This window comes from Camelina sativa, chromosome 1 (genome assembly GCF_030686135.1).
Source record: "Camelina sativa cultivar CO46 ecotype springtype chromosome 1, ASM3068613v1".
Taxonomy (NCBI): domain Eukaryota; kingdom Viridiplantae; phylum Streptophyta; class Magnoliopsida; order Brassicales; family Brassicaceae; genus Camelina; species Camelina sativa.
The window spans coordinates 21789997-21800206 of NC_141880.1; positions in this window are offsets into that span (position 1 = coordinate 21789997).

Sequence of the window (10210 nt, forward strand, 5' to 3'; positions counted from 1 at the left end):
GAGCAGGTCAAGCGAACACACAACTTGAATCGGATGGGCCACGGCGTGGTTGTTGTAATAAACCCGTTTTTCTTTCCAAGTGGACGGGTGAAACTTGAGCCGTTCACTTCGACGAGGGAGAACTATGCTTGATTCTTGTTGGAGTGTATCATTGTCAGCACTCGGGTGACCACGAGCCTCCGGGATTGATAAATCAAGAGGTTCATCAGTGGAGAGATCAAGCGGCTCCGAAGCATTTTCTTGATCTTCTTCTTGACTAGGCGGCTTGGAGGAGGTTGGTGTAGAGCCTTCAGTCAGTTCATGCTGAGTCTGATCAGGTTGGTCTTGGTCCGTGCGAGTAGATGGCATTGTGACACCAAGATGATTCAGTAGGAACCAAAGGTTGGTAGCTCGATCGGAGTTGGAATGAGATAGGTCCTTGAGGCTGTCCCAGTCCTTTGTCTCGTAGTATCCTTGTTGTTCAAGGAACTTCACGTCTCAGGAGATAAGTAAGCGGCCGGTGGTGGGATCATAGCACTTATACCCTTTTTGACTCGTCGAGTAGCCAATGAACATGCATTTGGTGCTTTTGGCGTCGAGCTTAGTCCTTTGTTCACCTGGTACCAAGACAAAACACACACACCCAAATACGCGTAAGTGATCCAATGAGGGTTTAATTTGATTCAATACCTCATATGGTGATTTATCTTGTAAGACTTTGGTGGGAGTCCTATTGATCAGGTAACAAGTTGTCATCACGGCGTCTCCCCAAAAGCGTTTGGTGACATTGGTTTGAAACATCATCGCCCTTGCCACCTCCATGAGATGCCGGTTCTTTCTCTCGGCCACACCATTTTGCTGGGGCGTATAAGGGCAACTAGTTTGTTGTAGTATGCCATGTTTGGACAAGTGAGCTTTAAGTTTATGACTTGTGTACTCTCCTCCATTTTCCGATCTTAGTACCTTTATTTTAGCATTGAAATGATTAGTGACATAATTCTGAAAGTTAACAAATGCATCATAGACTCTATCTTTAGATGGTAACAAAGTAAGCCAAGTGTACTTTGATTTTTCATCAATAAAAGTCACAAAATACTTGTTATTATCTCTAGATAAGCAAGGTGAAGTCCAAACATCAGAATGCACTAAATCAAAACAATGTTCATAAATAGTAGTTGACTTAGGAAAAATAGACTTGCAATGTTTACCAAGAATACAAGGTTCACAACTTGAATTATCAAAGGAAACATTAGGCAACATTAATTTAAAAGCTTTAGAGTGAGGATGGCCTAGTCTAGCATGCCAAACATCACTCGAAATACTACTAAGGTTTGATATAAGCGAAAACAAATTAGATGGACTTGATGAGGTTTTCTCTAGGACATATAGATCTCCCTTAGCATCTCCTCCTCCAAGAACCTTTCCAGTCTTAATATACTGAAAATGCACACTGTTAGGACCAAAGATAGTGTAGCAGTTTAAATCAGTTGTAGCTCTTTTAACCGATAAGAGGTTAGAGGTAAAAGTAGGCATAAAGAAAGCTTTTGAATCCTTATCAAATAGTTTCAAGTCTCCTACACCCTTAACTGGTATTCTATCCCCATTAGCAATAATAACGTTACCCACAGCCGGTTTTATGTTGTGTATAACACTAGGGTTACTTATCATGTGGTGAGAACCACCCGAGTCAACAACAAAGGTTTTACTAGGCTGTGAAGCAAAGAAGGTGGTACCAGAATCTTTTAGCGCGGAAATGGATTTGATGAGAGCCTCCAGGTCAGACTTCCTCACACGATCCCCAAACGAGGCTGCCATAGCCGTAGCCGCCGCACTGCCTTGGTTTGCTGCACCGGAACCTTGACCCCTTGGCCCTTCATGTGAGAGGTTTGCTTTGAACTTGGCCGGCTTGAGGTGAGGGTGAAGAATCCAGCACTTGTCCTTCATGTGTCCCTTTTTTTTGCAGTGGTCACACACCATGGCTCTCCGGTCGTCGTGTTTGTTGGCGCCCTTGTTTGCAGTTGCCAAGTCTTCCTTTCCACTAAAGAGACCAAGGGAACCTTGTTCCTTTTGCACTTGGTAACAAACGTCTTCAAGCGTAGGCAGCTTGTCTCCCCGGAGGATATGCTTGATTAAGTCATTAAACGCCGGGTTAAGGGTGAGTAGGAGGCCAAACACCTTGTCTTGCTCCTTTCTCTCGTTGAGGATGGCTGGATCAATTGTACTCGGTCGGAGCATCTCGAGCTCGGCCCATAGTGACCTAAAATTCCCAAAGTGCTTCGTGAACTCCAAATCTTCTTGATGAAGTCCATTGATTGCCTTCTTGACTTCAAACACTCGGGTTAGGTTGGTCACGTTCCCATAGACATTCGCTAGCGTCTCCCACAACTCCTTGGCCGTCTCGCAGTATGAATAGGCTTCAAGGATAGGTGCGTCTAGCGAGTTTTGGAGAATGGCAAGCACGGTCTGATCTTCTTGGAACCACTTAACTTCCTTCTCGAGATCAGCCTCCTTGTCTTCTTCCTTCTCTTCTTTACCATCTTCCTTAGTAGCTTTCTTGGGAAGCTGGTCCGTTTCAACATGGATCCACAGCCCCGGCCACTAAGTGCGGTCTTTGTGGTTCTCTTCCACAACAAGTAATTTGCTCCTTTGAGCACTACCGGGGTTACAATGGGTTTGGTGTTATCCATTGTTACCGATTTGAAACGACAAAATAGAATAAACTAGGTAGAATATTGAAATGGAAGTAGTGTTAGGTGAATAAGAGAATAGAGAGAATAGCGAGTAGTATTTGGAGGGTTTAGGGGTATAAGGAAGAACAGGACTAGATTTAGAGATTCAAGGATCAAAGGACTTGCTCTGATACCATGTTGGGTTTAGATGGAAGCAAAGAGAACAATTTGAGAGAGATTGAGTGAACTATGTAGAGAGAAGTGAGAAAACATATGATTCCATTAGTATATTCATTACAATGTCGGCTAAGAACTATAAATAGCAAGGAAAGAAACTAGGGCAACCCTCTATTACACTCGACAACTTGTTGATAGGGACATAAAGGAAGGAGTGGGTAGATCCCAAGGATGATAGTGACATGACTTGGTTTCCATAAGGGAGGCGACCCGTGACCTTATCCTCCAACGGCTTTATTGTGTCTTCGAGATCCTTCTAATGGGCTTTGCTAAGTAGTCCAGCCTCGCCTCTTCTCATTTCATTTGATATAGCTCGGCCTTATTGGTAAGTGTACGAACGGGCGTACGGACGGCCGTACGGACACCTTCAAGTCTCGAGTGTCTTATTGATCAATAATTATGAACCTAGAAAGAGTAACATAGCTGTTTACTGCTTCAAATCTATGTTTTCTCTCGGTTTTAGCCTGTTTTCTCGGTTTCATACTGTTTTGGATTAAAACGGGTTTAAGTGTTGTCTAAACACTCCAAATTCAACCCAAACTCTTATAATTAGTAAAATGCATTGTATTGTTACATATTTTGACCCTAGAAAGAGTAACAAAGCAATTTACTGCTTCGAATCTATGTTTTCTCTCGGTTTTAGCCTGTTTTCTCGGTTTTAGCATGTTTTGGGATAAAAAGTGTTCAAGTGTTGTCTAAACACTCCAAATTTAACCCGAACTCATATAATTAGTCAAATGCATTGGATTGTTACATATTTTGACCCTAGAAAGAGTAACATAGTTGTTTACTGCTTCAAATCAATGTTTCTCTCGGTTTTAGCCTGTTTTCTCGGTTTAAGCCTATTTTGGGATAAAACGGGTTTAAGTGTTGTCTAAACACTCCAAATTCATCCCGAACTCTTACAATTAGTCAAATGCATTGGGTTGTCACACATTCTGTATTGATCTAGAGCTTGAGAACAAGACCGGCCGTACGCACGTCCGTACGAATGTTTGTACCAGCGTCCGTACGGCTTAGGCGTTTAGGCCGTGGTTCGGTTTGATAAATAAGAAGAGAAGGCCTTGATCAATATTGAAGCCCATGGAAAGAAGGATCTAGAAGAGAGGATAGCAAAATATCTAGGAAGTCACATGTCTACCTTGGGAGCAAGTGTAAGCGAGTCGACCAAGGGAAGGAGATGTCACTTTCATCATTAAGGCCGATTGTACTATGAACTATCTCCTTCCTTTTGTATGACCAACGGCTACATAGTCAATGTCCCTCTATATATAGTTATGTAACAAACATATGAAATACACTAATTAAGTCTTTTTTCGATTCATCATTCTCTTTTCTTGTTTAGTCTCTCAACTCTACTTAGATCATTTCCGCAATTCTAACATTCTGACCTTAGAAACAGTAACAAAGCAATTTACTGCTTCGAATCAATGTTTTCTCGGTTTTAGCCTGTTTTGGAAAAATGGGTAAAACTGGTGTCTGAACACTCAAAATTCAACCCAAACTCTTATAATTAGTCAAATGCATTGGATTGATACATATTTTTACCCTAGAAAGAGTAACATAGCTGTTTACTGCTTTAAATCAATTTTTCTCTCCGTTTTAGCCTATTTTTCTCGGTTTTAGCCTATTTTGGTATAAGAGGGGTTTAAGTGTTGTCTACACACTCCAAATTCATCCTGAACTCTTAAAATTAGTCAATTGCATTGGGTTGTCACACATTCTGACCCTAGAAACAGTAACAAATCAATTTACTGTTTCGAATCAATGTTTTCTCAGTTTTAGCCTGTTTTGGGAAAAATGGGTTAAAGTGGTGTCTAAACACTCCAAATTCAACACAAACTCTTATAATTAATAAAATGCATTGTATTGTTACATATTGTGACCCTAGAAAGAGTGACATAGCTGTTTACTGCTTAGAATCTATGTTTTGTCTCGGTTTTAGCCGGTTTTCTCGGTTTTAGCCTGTTTTGGGATAAAACGGGTTTAAGTGTTGTCTAAACACTCCAAATTTAACCTGAACTCTTATAATTACTCAAATGCATTGGATTGTTACATATTTTTAACCTATAAAGAGTAACATAGCTGTTTATTGCTTCAAATCAATGTTTCTCTCGGTTTTAGCCTGTTTTCTCGGTTTAAGCCTATTTTGGGAAAAAACGGGTTTAAGTGTTGTCTAAACACGCCAAATTCATCCCGAACTCTTACTATTACTCAAATGCATTGGGTTGTCACACATTCTGACCCTAGAAACAGTAACAAAGCAATTTACTGCTTCGAATCAATGTTTTCTTGGTTTTAGCCTCTTTTGGGAAAAATGGGTAAATGTGGTGTCTAAACACTCCAAATTCAACCCAAACTATTATAATTAGTAAAATGCATTGTATTGTTACATATTATGACCCTAGAAAGAGTGACATAGCTGTTTACTGCTTCGAATCTATGTTTTCTCTCGGTTTTAGCCTGTTTTCTTGGTTTTAGCCTGTTTGGGATAAAACGGGTTTAAGTGTTGTCTAAAACTCCAAATTCAACGCAAGTGTTGTCTAAAACTCCAAATTCAACGCAAACTCTTATAATTAGTCAAATGCATTGGATTGTTACATATTATGACCCTAGAAAGAGTAACATAGTTGTTTACTGCTTCAAATCAATGTTTCTCTCGGTTTTAGCCTGTTTTCTCGGTTTAAGCCTATTTTGGGATAAAACGGGTTTAAGTGTTGTCTAAACATTCCAAATTCATCCCGAACTCTTACAATTAGTCAAATGCATTGGGTTGTCACACATTCTGTATTGATCTAGAGCTTGAGAACAAGACCGGCCGTACGCACGTCCATACGAATGTCCGTACCAGCGTCCGTACGGCTTAGGCATTTAGGCCATGGTTCGGTTTGATAAATAAGAAGAGAAGGCCTTGATCAATATTGAAGCCCATGGAAAGAAGGATCTAGAAGAGAGGAGAGCAAAATATCTAGGAAGTCACATGTCTACCTTGGGAGCAAGTGTAAGCGAGTCGACCAAGGGAAGGAGATGTCACTTTCATCATTAAGGCCGATTGTACTATGAACTATCTCCTTCCTTTTGTATCACCAACGGCTACATAGTCAGTGTCCCTCAATATATAGTTATGTAACAAACATATGAAATACACTAATTAAGTCTTTTTTCGATTCATCATTCTCTTTTCTTGTTTAGTCTCTCAACTCTACTTAGATCATTTCCGCAATTCTAACATTCTGACCTTAGAAACAGTAACAAAGCAATTTACTGCTTCGAATCAATGTTTTCTCGGTTTTAGCCTGTTTTGGGAAAAATGGGTAAAAATGGTGTCTGAACACTCAAAATTCAACCCAAACTCTTATAATTAGTCAAATGCATTGGATTGATACATATTTTTACCCTAGAAAGAGTAACATAGCTGTTTACTGCTTTAAATCAATGTTTCTCTCCCTTTTAGCCTATTTTTCTCGGTTTTAGCCTATTTTGGTATGAGAGGGGTTTAAGTGTTGTCTAAACACTCCAAATTCATCCTGGACTCATACAATTAGTCAATTGCATTGGGTTGTCACACATTCTGACCCTAGAAACAGTAACAAATCAATTTACTGTTTCGAATCAATGTTTTCTCAGTTTTAGCCTGTTTTGGGAAAAATGAGTAAAAGTGGTGTCTAAACACTCCAAATTCAACACAAACTCTTATAATTAGTAAAATGCATTGTATTGTTACATATTGTGACCCTAGAAAGAGTGACATAGCTGTTTACTGCTTCGAATCAATGTTTCTCTCGGTTTTAGCCTGTTTTCTCGGTTTAAGCCTGTTTTGGATTAAAACGGGTTTAAGTGTTGTCTAAACACTCCAAATTCAACCCAAACTCTTATAATTAGTAAAATGCATTGTATTGTTACATATTTTGACCCTAGAAAGAGTAACAAAGCAATTTACTGCTTCGAATCTATGTTTTCTCTCGGTTTTAGCCTGTTTTCTCGGTTTTAGCATGTTTTGGGATAAAAAGTGTTCAAGTGTTGTCTAAACACTCCAAATTTAACCCGAACTCATATAATTAGTCAAATGCATTGGATTGTTACATATTTTGACCCTAGAAAGAGTAACATAGTTGTTTACTGCTTCAAATCAATGTTTCTCTCGGTTTTAGCCTGTTTTCTCGGTTTAAGCCTATTTTGGGATAAAACGGGTTTAAGTGTTGTCTAAACACTCCAAATTCATCCCGAACTCTTACAATTAGTCAAATGCATTGGGTTGTCACACATTCTGTATTGATCTAGAGCTTGAGAACAAGACCGGCCGTACGCACGTCCGTACGAATGTTTGTACCAGCGTCCGTACGGCTTAGGCGTTTAGGCCATGGTTCGGTTTGATAAATAAGAAGAGAAGGCCTTGATCAATATTGAAGCCCATGGAAAGAAGGATCTAGAAGAGAGGATAGCAAAATATCTAGGAAGTCACATGTCTACCTTGGGAGCAAGTGTAAGCGAGTCGACCAAGGGAAGGAGATGTCACTTTCATCATTAAGGCCGATTGTACTATGAACTATCTCCTTCCTTTTGTATGACCAACGGCTACATAGTCAATGTCCCTCTATATATAGTTATGTAACAAACATATGAAATACACTAATTAAGTCTTTTTTCGATTCATCATTCTCTTTTCTTGTTTAGTCTCTCAACTCTACTTAGATCATTTCCGCAATTCTAACATTCTGACCTTAGAAACAGTAACAAAGCAATTTACTGCTTCGAATCAATGTTTTCTCGGTTTTAGCCTGTTTTAGAAAAATGGGTAAAACTGGTGTCTGAACACTCCAAATTTAACCCGAACTCTTATAATTACTCAAATGCATTGGATTGTTACATATTTTTAACCTATAAAGAGTAACATAGCTGTTTATTGCTTCAAATCAATGTTTCTCTCGGTTTTAGCCTGTTTTCTCGGTTTAAGCCTATTTTGGGAAAAAACGGGTTTAAGTGTTGTCTAAACACGCCAAATTCATCCCGAACTCTTATTATTACTCAAATGCATTGGGTTGTCACACATTCTGACCCTAGAAACAGTAACAAAGCAATTTACTGCTTCGAATCAATGTTTTCTTGGTTTTAGCCTCTTTTGGGAAAAATGGGTAAAAGTGGTGTCTAAACACTCCAAATTCAACACAAACTCTTATAATTAATAAAATGCATTGTATTGTTACATATTGTGACCCTAGAAAGAGTGACATAGCTGTTTACTGCTTCGAATCTATGTTTTCTCTCGGTTTTAGCCGGTTTTCTCGGTTTTAGCCTGTTTTGGGATAAAACGGGTTTAAGTGTTGTCTAAACACTCCAAATTTAACCCGAACTCTTATAATTACTCAAATGCATTGGATTGTTACATATTTTTAACCTATAAAGAGTAACATAGCTGTTTATTGCTTCAAATCAATGTTTCTCTCGGTTTTAGCCTGTTTTCTCGGTTTAAGCCTATTTTGGGAAAAAACGGGTTTAAGTGTTGTCTAAACACGCCAAATTCATCCCGAACTCTTACTATTACTCAAATGCATTGGGTTGTCACACATTCTGACCCTAGAAACAGTAACAAAGCAATTTACTGCTTCGAATCAATGTTTTCTTGGTTTTAGCCTCTTTTGGGAAAAATGGGTAAATGTGGTGTCTAAACACTCCAAATTCAACCCAAACTATTATAATTAGTAAAATGCATTGTATTGTTACATATTATGACCCTAGAAAGAGTGACATAGCTGTTTACTGCTTCGAATCTATGTTTTCTCTCGGTTTTAGCCTGTTTTCTTGGTTTTAGCCTGTTTGGGATAAAACGGGTTTAAGTGTTGTCTAAAACTCCAAATTCAACGCAAGTGTTGTCTAAAACTCCAAATTCAACGCAAACTCTTATAATTAGTCAAATGCATTGGATTGTTACATATTATGACCCTAGAAAGAGTAACATAGTTGTTTACTGCTTCAAATCAATGTTTCTCTCGGTTTTAGCCTGTTTTCTCGGTTTAAGCCTATTTTGGGATAAAACGGGTTTAAGTGTTGTCTAAACATTCCAAATTCATCCCGAACTCTTACAATTAGTCAAATGCATTGGGTTGTCACACATTCTGTATTGATCTAGAGCTTGAGAACAAGACCGGCCGTACGCACGTCCATACGAATGTCCGTACCAGCGTCCGTACGGCTTAGGCATTTAGGCCATGGTTCGGTTTGATAAATAAGAAGAGAAGGCCTTGATCAATATTGAAGCCCATGGAAAGAAGGATCTAGAAGAGAGGAGAGCAAAATATCTAGGAAGTCACATGTCTACCTTGGGAGCAAGTGTAAGCGAGTCGACCAAGGGAAGGAGATGTCACTTTCATCATTAAGGCCGATTGTACTATGAACTATCTCCTTCCTTTTGTATCACCAACGGCTACATAGTCAGTGTCCCTCAATATATAGTTATGTAACAAACATATGAAATACACTAATTAAGTCTTTTTTCGATTCATCATTCTCTTTTCTTGTTTAGTCTCTCAACTCTACTTAGATCATTTCCGCAATTCTAACATTCTGACCTTAGAAACAGTAACAAAGCAATTTACTGCTTCGAATCAATGTTTTCTCGGTTTTAGCCTGTTTTGGGAAAAATGGGTAAAAATGGTGTCTGAACACTCAAAATTCAACCCAAACTCTTATAATTAGTCAAATGCATTGGATTGATACATATTTTTACCCTAGAAAGAGTAACATAGCTGTTTACTGCTTTAAATCAATGTTTCTCTCCGTTTTAGCCTATTTTTCTCGGTTTAAGCCTATTTTGGGAAAAAACGGGTTTAAGTGTTGTCTAAACACGCCAAATTCATCCCGAACTCTTATTATTACTCAAATGCATTGGGTTGTCACACATTCTGACCCTAGAAACAGTAACAAAGCAATTTACTGCTTCGAATCAATGTTTTCTTGGTTTTAGCCTCTTTTGGGAAAAATGGGTAAAAGTGGTGTCTAAACACTCCAAATTCAACACAAACTCTTATAATTAATAAAATGCATTGTATTGTTACATATTGTGACCCTAGAAAGAGTGACATAGCTGTTTACTGCTTCGAATCAATGTTTCTCTCGGTTTTAGCCTGTTTTCTCGGTTTAAGCCTGTTTTGGATTAAAACGGGTTTAAGTGTTGTCTAAACACTCCAAATTCAACCCAAACTCTTATAATTAGTAAAATGCATTGTATTGTTACATATTTTGACCCTAGAAAGAGTAACAAAGCAATTTACTGCTTCGAATCTATGTTTTCTCTCGGTTTTAGCCTGTTTTCTCGGTTTTAGCATGTT